At 36.6% G+C, this 10,189-nt stretch overlaps 1 long non-coding RNA gene across 1 annotated transcript; it reads left to right on the top strand.

Moving 5' to 3' along the window:
- Positions 1-8,430: 8,430 nt before the first annotated feature.
- Positions 8,431-9,052, top strand: LOC119765499. Its single transcript, XR_005276779.1, has 2 exons — positions 8,431-8,649; positions 8,711-9,052. It is a non-coding gene; the product is annotated as an uncharacterized LOC119765499 (long non-coding RNA).
- The last annotated feature ends 1,137 nt before the right edge of the window (positions 9,053-10,189 follow it).

The following is a 10,189-nucleotide window of genomic DNA, read 5'->3' on the forward strand; positions in this document are numbered from 1 at the left end:
AATTGAAGCTAAGCGGATATGTCCCGGGTTCAAACCCCGTAGACCTCTTGCTTGTTACGGCGGTAGATTCACAGATATTAACTCTAGGGACTCCTTGGATGACCCAGCACATCCAAACACATCCCAACACCCCAGTAAAGTAGTCCACCATACTCACTGAAGCTATACAGGTATTTTCCGCGTTCAAAACCGTCGACCTCTTGTCTTACGTCGGTAGATTCACAGATCTTAACTCTAGGGACTCCTTGGATGACCCAGGACATCCAAACACATCCCAACACCCCAGCAAAGTAGTCTACCATACTCGCTGAAGCTATGCGGATATGTTCCGGGGTCAAAAACCATCGACCTCTAGCCTGTTACGGTGGTAGACCCACAGATCTTAACTCCAGGGAGTCCTTGGATGTCCCAGAACAGCCCAACACATCAGCAAAGTAGTCTACCATACTCACTGAAGCTATGCGGATATGTTCCGGGGTCAAAAACCATCGACCTCTAGCCTGTTACGGCGGTAGACCCACAGATCTTAACTCCAGGGAGTCCTTGGATGTCCCAGAACAGCCCAACACATCAGCAAAGTAGTCTACCATACTCACTGAAGCTATGCGGATATGTTCCGGGGTCAAAAACCATCGACCTCTAGCCTGTTACGGCGGTAGACCCACAGATCTTAACTCCAGGGAGTCCTTGGATGTCCCAGAACAGCCCAACACATCAGCAAAGTAGTCTACCATACTCACTGAAGCTATGCGGATATGTTTCGGGGTCAAAAACCATCGATCTCTAGCCTGTTACGGCGGTAGACCCACAGATCTTAACTCCAGGGAGTCCTTGGATGTCCCAGAACAGCCCAACACATCAGCAAAGTAGTCTACCATACTCACTGAAGCTATGCGGATATGTTCCGGGGTCAAAAACCATCGACCTCTAGCCTGTTACGGCGGTAGACCCACAGATCTTAACTCCAGGGAGTCCTTGGATGTCCCAGAACAGCCCAACACATCAGCAAAGTAGTCTACCATACTCACTGAAGCTATGCGGATATGTTCCGGGGTCCATAACCGTCGACCTCTTGCTTGTTACGGCGGTAGACCCACAGATCTTAACTCCAGGGAGTTCTTGGATGACCCAGATCATCCCAATAAGTTCTTACAACACTTCACTGTAGCCTACCACACTCACTAAAGTAGTCTGGGTAGGATCCGTAGTCAATATCTTGATGTTTCGATTTGTTTTTTGGTAAACCTCTTGCTCAAAATTTCCACAAGTTTCGGATGGACTAGAACATCCCAGATGTTCCAAAACTATGCTTACATGTTTCAATATCATAACTAAATAACATACATTTGATACATTTTGAAAACTCTCTGAAAAATTACGAATTCCCAAAGATTCTTAATTTAAGTCATATTCCCATTTTAAGTCATGGACATTCTTTTTTTAAGTCATGACTTAAAAAAAGTTGCGTAAATCGAGAATCGTTTAAAAAAGGTGACTTAAAAAAAGAATATGGAGCAATTCTCTACGAAATCGGTCTTTTTTCTTCAATTTTAATTTTTGTATTTTTTAATCCGGCTGAAACTTTTTTGGTGCCTTCGGTATGCCCAAAGAAGCCATTTTGCATCATTAGTTTGTCCATATAATTTTCCATACAAATTCGGCAGCTGTCCATACAAAAATGATGTATGAAAATTCAAAAATCTGTATTTTGAAGGAATTTTTGATCGATTTGGTGTCTTCGGCAAAGTTGTAGGTATGGATACGGACTACACTGAAAAAATAATACACGGTAAAAAATTTGGTGATTTTTTATTTAACTTTTTATCACTAAAACTTGATTTACAAAAACACTATTTTTAATTTTTTATTTTTGATATGTTTTAGAAGACATAAAATGCCAACTTTTCAGAAATTTCCAGGTTGTGCAAAAATCACTGACCGAGTTATGAATTTTTAATCAATACTGATTTTTCAAAAATCGAAATTTTGGTCGTAAAATTTTTCAACTTCATTTTTCGATGTAAAATCAAATTTGCAATCAAAAGTACTTTACTAAAATTTTGATAAAGTGCACCGTTTTCAAGTTATAGCCATATTTAAGTGACTTTTTGAAAATAGTCGCAGTTTTTCATTTTTAAATTAGTGCACATGTTTGCCCAGTTTTGAAAAATATTTTTGAAAAGCTGAGAAAATTCTATATTTTGCTTATTCGGACTATGTTGATACGACCTTAGTTGCTGAGATATTGCAATGCAAAGGTTTAAAAACAGGAAAATTGATGTTTTCTAAGTTTCACCCAAACAACCCACCATTTTCTATCGTCAATATCTCAGCAACTAATGGTCCGATTTTCAATGTTAATATATGAAACAATTGTGAAATTTTCCGATCTTTTCGAAAAAAATATTTTTGGAATTTTCAAATCAAGACAAACATTTTAAAAGGGCGTAATATTGAATGTTTGGCCTTTGTGAAATGTTAGTCTTGATTTGAAAATTCCAAAAATATTTTTTTCGAAGAGATCGGAAAATTTCACAAATGTTTCATATATTAACATTGAAAATCGGACCATTAGTTGCTGAGATATTGACGATAGAAAATGGTGGGTTGTTTGGGTGAAACTTAGAAAACATCAATTTTCCTGTTTTTAAACCTTTGCATTGCAATATCTCAGCAACTAAAGGTCGTATCAACAAAGTCCAAATAAGCAAAATATAGAGAATTTTCTCAGCTTTTCAAAAAATATTTTTTTCAAAACTGGGCAAACATGTGCACTAATTTAAAAAAATGAAAAACTGCGACTATTTTCAAAAAAGTCACTTAAATATGGCTATAACTTGAAAACGGTGCACTTTATCAAAATTTCAGTAAAGTACTTTTTGATTGCAAATTTGATTTTACATCGAAAAATGAAGTTGAAAAATTTTTACGACCAAAATTTCGATTTTTTGAAAAAATCAGTATTGATTAAAAAATTCATAACTCGGTCAGTGATTTTTTGCACAACCTGGAAATTTCTGAAAAGTTGGCATTTTATGCCTTCTAAAACATATCAAAAAATAAAAAAAATTAAAAATAGTGTTTTTTTGTAAATCAAGTTTTAGTGATAAAAAGTTAAATAAAAAAATCACCAAATTTTTTTTACCGTGTATTATTTTTTTCCAGTGTAGTCCGTATCCATACCTACAACTTTGCCGAAGACACCAAATCGATCAAAAAATTCCTTCAAAAGATACAGATTTTTGAATTTTCATACATCATTTTTGTATGGACAGCTGCCGAATTTGTATGGAAAATTATATGGACAAACTAATGATGCAAAATGGCTTCTTTGGGCATACCGAAGGCACCAAAAAAGTTTCAGTCGGATTAAAAAATACAAAAAAAAATCGAATGACTGAAATCCTAGAGAACTGCTCTATGGTGTATAAGATTACCTAAATTAGCTACACTCGCCGCATATGCTAGAAGCACTCGGGTGCGCTGATCAATAACTGCTACCTGGTTATTTTTTGAAATAAGATTTCATCCCAATTAATCATTAGCAAATTAGGCAAAGATTGTAGGAAACTGCTGTATTAATCTAAAATTAAAAAAAAAATAGTATATGGTGAATTTATGTGCTATCCCACAGGACAGAGCAAGAATGACACGCAATACAGGGCAGAATGGAATTCTCGCAGAGCTAGCAGGAAATTTTAATTGATCTTGTAAGTAACACTTAAAAAAAGTGTACGATACATTATCATGTTAAAAAATATGAATCAACATGAATAAAACTCTCGTGAAGCATGATTAAGGAGGAGGATTTCTGGAAAGTTTAAAACTGAAAAATGTATGAAAATCACAAAGATTAATCTGATTTATTATCTGATTAAGATCAACTTCAGTGGTGTTGATTTAGACACCGTCCGAACAATAATCTTTTTTTTTTGTTTGTCAACCATTTAGAAATCTTGGAAGACGATACAGCTGCTGTCCACATGTATCAGAAGTATATGGTTTTGTTTTTGAAATTAAATGTACCAGAATTGAAAAAAATCATCATTTCAGATGAAACTGGCTCACAATATAAAAATCGGTTTAATATGATCAATCTTTCAAACCGTAAGGCAAATTTTGGGGTTTTTGCTGCTCTATTTATTTTTTAAATATTTTACTTCTCTACCGCACATTGCAAAAGTTCTAGAACCCATGAGAATTATTTCATCTACTACAGCCAGCTCTACATTTGTTCTCGCTTCAAATAAAGGAAATAATTTGATTAAGTGGGAAGAAATGAAATATGAAAACAATTGAAAAATGATAATTTTTTAAAAATATATTGTAAAATCGTTGTAGCATTTGCAAATAAATATTAAAAGTTCAAATTTTACTTAATATGGTTAAATGACACTGAGATCAGGAAAACAGTGCATCAAAAAATAAGCCAATGGATTGTTCAAGGTATTGATTATCTCAAAATCGTATGAAATTATAAAAATAATTCATCTTACAGAACACCAAGTAGTAATTATTGATCAGCACGACTGAGTGCTTCTAGCATGTGCGGCGAGTGTAGCTAATTTAGGTAATCTCAAATACTTAAAACTTTAAAATTCGATATCTCTGGAACGAAACATATTCCTTTCTGTCGATAAGTGATTCTTATGTAAAATCGGACGGGGAATACGATGGTGAGGTCAAATTTAAAAATAAATAGGGCTGTTTTGAGATACGGCCATTTAAAGATTTCAATTGCGCAATACAGGTAGACAAAATATTTTAATCTAAATTTTGATCACGGAAATGGATTCTACGTCCAATTTCCTTCAAAATTGAGTCCATCCCGGTCACGAGATTTTCTGGCAGAAATAGTTCTGCTAGAATCCTGCTAGAATGATTCTGGCAGGCATGTAAGAATTTTGTTAGAAATTTACTAGAATGTTCTAGCAGAGCGAAATCTGTAAGAATTCTGCTAAAATTTTACGGGAATGTTCTGACATGAAGACATTTTTCGCCATCCTGGTGGTGGCGAACAAAAGTTTCGCCAAAACCGCGTGTTTACCGGCGATCTTTCTTTCTTTCTGAAATGTGGGAGGAGAAAGGTGTTTTCGCGATTCTGGTAAGTTGGTGCAAACGAAATTAAAAAATGCAACTTTTGGATATCATGCTTGGTTTGGTTTGGTTTTGGAGCCGTTAAAATCTTCATAATAAATGTTTTTTTATTTGTTTTCCCAGGGATCTTCAAAGATGGCTGAAATCCATGGATTCACCGCAGATCATGCACAAAAACAAAATGCGGTAGTTTGCCTCGATTATGTCGCAAGCATCGCAGGAGAATGTCGGTCGACTTGCCGATGCATGGCCACGCAATCGGAACCGATGGAAGCCAGTAGTGAACATTCAAGGAAGACTCGTCGCATCGCACTTAAGGAAAATACGGGATTTGTACTGTGTACTTTGTGAAGTGATATGAGTGATAACAAAAACGATGTTGAATAAATATACATTTACCAAGATAATTACTGAATATTTATTTGTTTTTTTCTACTTAATAATTCTAGCAAAATCTAGCAGGATTCTAACAGAATTCTCTGCCATCACATTCTAGCAAAATTCTTACAGAATTCTAGCAGCGGGCCTGTCAGAATAGTTCTAGCAAAATTCTAGCAAGATTCTAGCAGAACCGGTTGATTTCCGGCTCCTGCTAGAACCGGTTATTGCATTTGAGCTAGAATTCTCTGAGAATTCTTGCACAGTTCTGGCAGGATGATGGCATAGTTCTAGTAAGAATATTTTCGCTCTGCTAGAATTTTGTAAGAATCCTGTGAGAACGCCGTGACTGGGCAGGAGCCGGCGAAATCAACCGGTTCTGCTAGAATCTTGCTAGAATTTTGCTAGAACTATTCTGACAGGCCCGCTGCTAGAATTCTGTAAGAATTTTGCTAGAATGTGATGGCAGAGAATTCTGTTAGAATCCTGCTAGATTTTTGCTAGAATTATTAAGTAGAAAAAACAAATAAATATTCAGTAATTATCTTGGTAAATGTATATTTATTCAACATCGTTTTTGTTATCACTCATATCACTTCACAAAGTACAGTACAAATCCCGGTATTTTCCTTAGTGCGATGCGACGAGTCTTCCTTGAATGTTCACTACTGGCTTCCATCGGTTCCGATTGCGTGGCCATGCATCGGCAAGGGAATCGACCGACATTCTCCTGCGATGCTTGCGACATAATCGAGGCAAACTACCGCATTTTTGTTTTTGTGCATGATCTGCGGTGAATCCATGGATTTCAGCCATCTTTGAAGATCCCTGGGAAAACAAATAAAAAGAATCATTTATTATGAAGATTTTAACGGCTCCAAAACCAAACCAAACCAAGCATGATATCCAAAAAGTTGCATTTTTTAATTTCGTTTGCACCAACTTACCAGAATCGCGAAAACACCTTTCTCCTCCCACATTTCAGAAAGAAAGAAAGATCGCCGGTAAACACGCGGTTTTGGCGAAACTTTTGTTCGCCACCACCAGGATGGCGAAAAAAAGTCTTCATGTCAGAACATTCCCGTAAAATTTTAGCAGAATTTTACAGATTTCGCTCTGCTAGAACATTCTAGTAAATTTCTAACAAAATTCTTACATGCCTGCCAGAATCATTCTAGCAGGATTCTAGCAGAACTATTTCTGCCAGAAAATCTCGTGACCGGGTGCTAGAACCGGTTATTGCATTTGAGCTAGAATTCTCTGAGAATTCTTGCACAGTTCTGGCAGGATGATGGCATAGTTCTAGTAAGAATATTTTCGCTCTGCTAGAATTTTGTAAGAATCCTGTGAGAACGCCGTGACTGGGTAAGACCGACCCTCTGAGATTTGTGGTCCCTGAGCAATCGCCCGGCCACCCTAAGGGAGAAGTCTAATAAAATTTACACAACAGATTATTTTGATTAAATGACATAAATTAGTTAGTCTAAAAACCAATTTTCAATACTTTTCAGGAATTTTAAAAAATAATTGAAATCGTATATATATGAAATACGGGGTAAGACGGCCACCCATGTGGGGTAAGACGGCCAGTGCTATAAATTAACTTAATAACTTTGCTAAATCCACCCAAATTCCTACAAGGTTGGTTGAACAGACTTCTCTGAACATCATAACTATTTTGGTTGAAAAAATCAGGTTTCAAATGTGAAGAAAAATGCTGTTTAAAAATTTTCATATTTTGGCTCAGTGAATTTCATATTATTGCGACCACATTTTATGAAAAACTGTGAATTTTACTACAAAACAAACACAATTTGATGCAAAATAATTAGTTTGTGTATTTTGATTAGAATAAGTAAATCAAAATTATGTAAACAATATTAAATTAGCGATTTTTATGAAAAGTTTGATAGGATTTCATACTATTCAATGAGTTTTGCTATATCACAGTAAAGAATGTTGTCGAAACGGTAGTTAACAGCATTTTGATTAAAAATGGATAGTTTTATTGAAAATGCTTTTCCTTATCTACAAATATGTCATAATAGTCAAAAACCGTCAAAAATATAACCTATATCAATTAAAATCTACAAATTACGGGTGGCCGTCTTACCCCCGGAGGAGGTGGCCGTCTTGCCCTCAAATAAATTATTTTTTTGAACAATTTTTGTAAATAGCTCATCGCATTTTCTAAACTTTTCGAGGGACATAATCTAGGGAAAACTTCAATTTAACATGAAAAAATATTTGAAGACAGGAAAACATATTGTTATCTAACAAAAATGCCTTAGTTGTAATTCATGATAATTACATCCAGTTTCAAGTTCAAAAATTATTTGTTTATTTTGAGCTATTTTTATACTATTTCAAACAATATTTTTGGCAAAGGTGACTCCATATGCATTATTTAGCATGAGGAAAAGTATTGCTAAACATTTTAGTAATATTCATTAGTATACGTAGTAAAACAGTGGGGTGGCCGTCTTACCCCGCCTGGCCGTCTTACCCCCAGCTCCCCTATTTTACAAAGTCTATTCAGACGCACAACCTTCCATCGACTATCTACATTCAAACCTCGAAACTTCTCGCACAGTGCTATTTCATGACCCGAATCCTTACAGAGATAGCACGATTTTGTCAACCTATCCGATCCTAGATCAAATATATCTGTTATGCTCGTAACATCTATAGCCAGATCAAGTAAGCTAGACATGAAATCATTGAATGTATTCAAATCAACATTACACACTAAAAATTCTGAATTTTACACATTACGTAATCTCAAACATCATTTAAAAACAATGCATGTAATCCAAAATGTGATGTAAAATTGCGTTTATTATCACAAAACTCTTCAAATTTTAACCGCACACACATAACTAGAATATTACATCACATGAAATTATAAACAATACTCTTTTGAATGAATTTTACGTTTCGTTTAATGTACATGTCTGGAGCGTGTCTTTTGATGTAATTTTAAGTGAAATGAAACTTAATCCAACGACGCGACGATTCATCCTGCTTGACAGTTGAACAAATGTCAGCCATGTTGCGTAAACCAAATTTTTGTGCGGCTGCAGCTGAGGCTCGATCTTTCTGAAAAATCAACTTAAATTTGTCCGGAAATAATATCCATCATTCATTGATGACATTTATTTGGAAATAACAAAGGTAAATATAACTGACTTTCGTGTTTTCCAGATTAATTATTATCAGTTTCATAATTTTACAGATGCTTTTCCTTCCGTCGGAATTCTTTCTGGAATGTGCGCTTTGGCCAGGCCGAAGTGAACTATGATGCTGATGAAGACCGGATCAGATCAGCCGGCTAGTCAAGACCTGTTACCAGTTCAGCCCGGTGAGGACAAAAAGTGGCACGAGAGAACTGATTGCAAGTGGACCTCCGGGGAATCGTCGGGAATTCGGAGACGGGGTGCGAGGGATTTCAGTGATCAAAATAAAACGGAAAAACAAAAGTGTTGTGAGTCAAAGTGATGAATAATACAATTATTGTGATGAGTTTAATACAATTCTTGTTATGTTCAATAAAAATACCGATAAAATCGAATATAAACATGTGACCTTTCATTTCGTATGAATTAACTAATTCCAATAAGAATGTTTTCCCACAAGAATGACGTTTAATGTAATTTTACGCGACTTCGGTTGGTTGTGTGGCTCGTGTTATATTCAAATCAGACATAATCTTACGTCTTATTTGACGCTCCAGTTATGTGCATTGAATCAACAGAAAATTACACGAATTTTTCGAAGTGTGTAGCCCTGCTCATTTTGAATGTTGACCATTTCAGCTGAAAACTAGCAGGCAATTTGCTTACCAATTCAGATAACAACAATGGATTCCGCAAGTGGTTTTGCTCATTTAACATGACTACATGATCAACCAGATTTTGAACTGCTATTCCAAACCGAATGATCGAACCCAAATTTTCCGATTTTGGCACCGCGACAAATTCTATGTTCCCCAACAAGCTATTTATAATGAGTTCTGGCCTACCAAAGAATCTTTCCAGCGTTTTCATTATACTTGGAACAAACACGGGCAGCAACAAACGACTTTTACGCATTCCAATGCTGGTCTTAGTAATCTCACTATGTTTTCCACATCACTAAAACCGCACGCCTGTGTGGAAGTTCGAAATGCGCTGCTGAAGAGTGGCCAGTCCTGAGGGTGTCCAGCGAACGACGGTAGTTCACTTGGGATGACCTGACGAGCAGCTAGCTGCGACGAGCTCAACCCTGGCCAGGCAAGATTTGAAGAAGATTGCCCCGACCCGTTGGATGACCCATACACGTCGCCGATTGAGTGGTGTTGTGGCACCTTTCTTTCGGCAGAGGATCTGGTGAGTGCAGAACACGACGACGACGATGACCTTGATCTATCGTCTTCTGGAAACATTGTTGAAGGTGACGTCATCGGGTTTGCTTGACGGGAATCGTTGTTTTCTCCTCCTAGCCAGTGAGTAACATTTCCTTGCGCGTAGTTCCGATGTTCGTATTTGCTGCTGAACTTGTTGACGTCACTGTCGATCTCTTCCAGCTGAGCCAGGAGCTGTAGTTTTTGCTTGAAATATTCTTCTTCCTGTCGGGCGTAGTTCAAGCGAAACTTCCTTCGTTCCTCGAGTAGCCGAATCCTAGCTTGAAGATATTCTGAGCTGACGGAAGAACCACAGCCTGATGTGTCACTGTT

The sequence above is a fragment of the Culex quinquefasciatus genome, chromosome 1 (assembly GCF_015732765.1).
Source record: "Culex quinquefasciatus strain JHB chromosome 1, VPISU_Cqui_1.0_pri_paternal, whole genome shotgun sequence".
Lineage (NCBI taxonomy): Eukaryota > Metazoa > Arthropoda > Insecta > Diptera > Culicidae > Culex > Culex quinquefasciatus.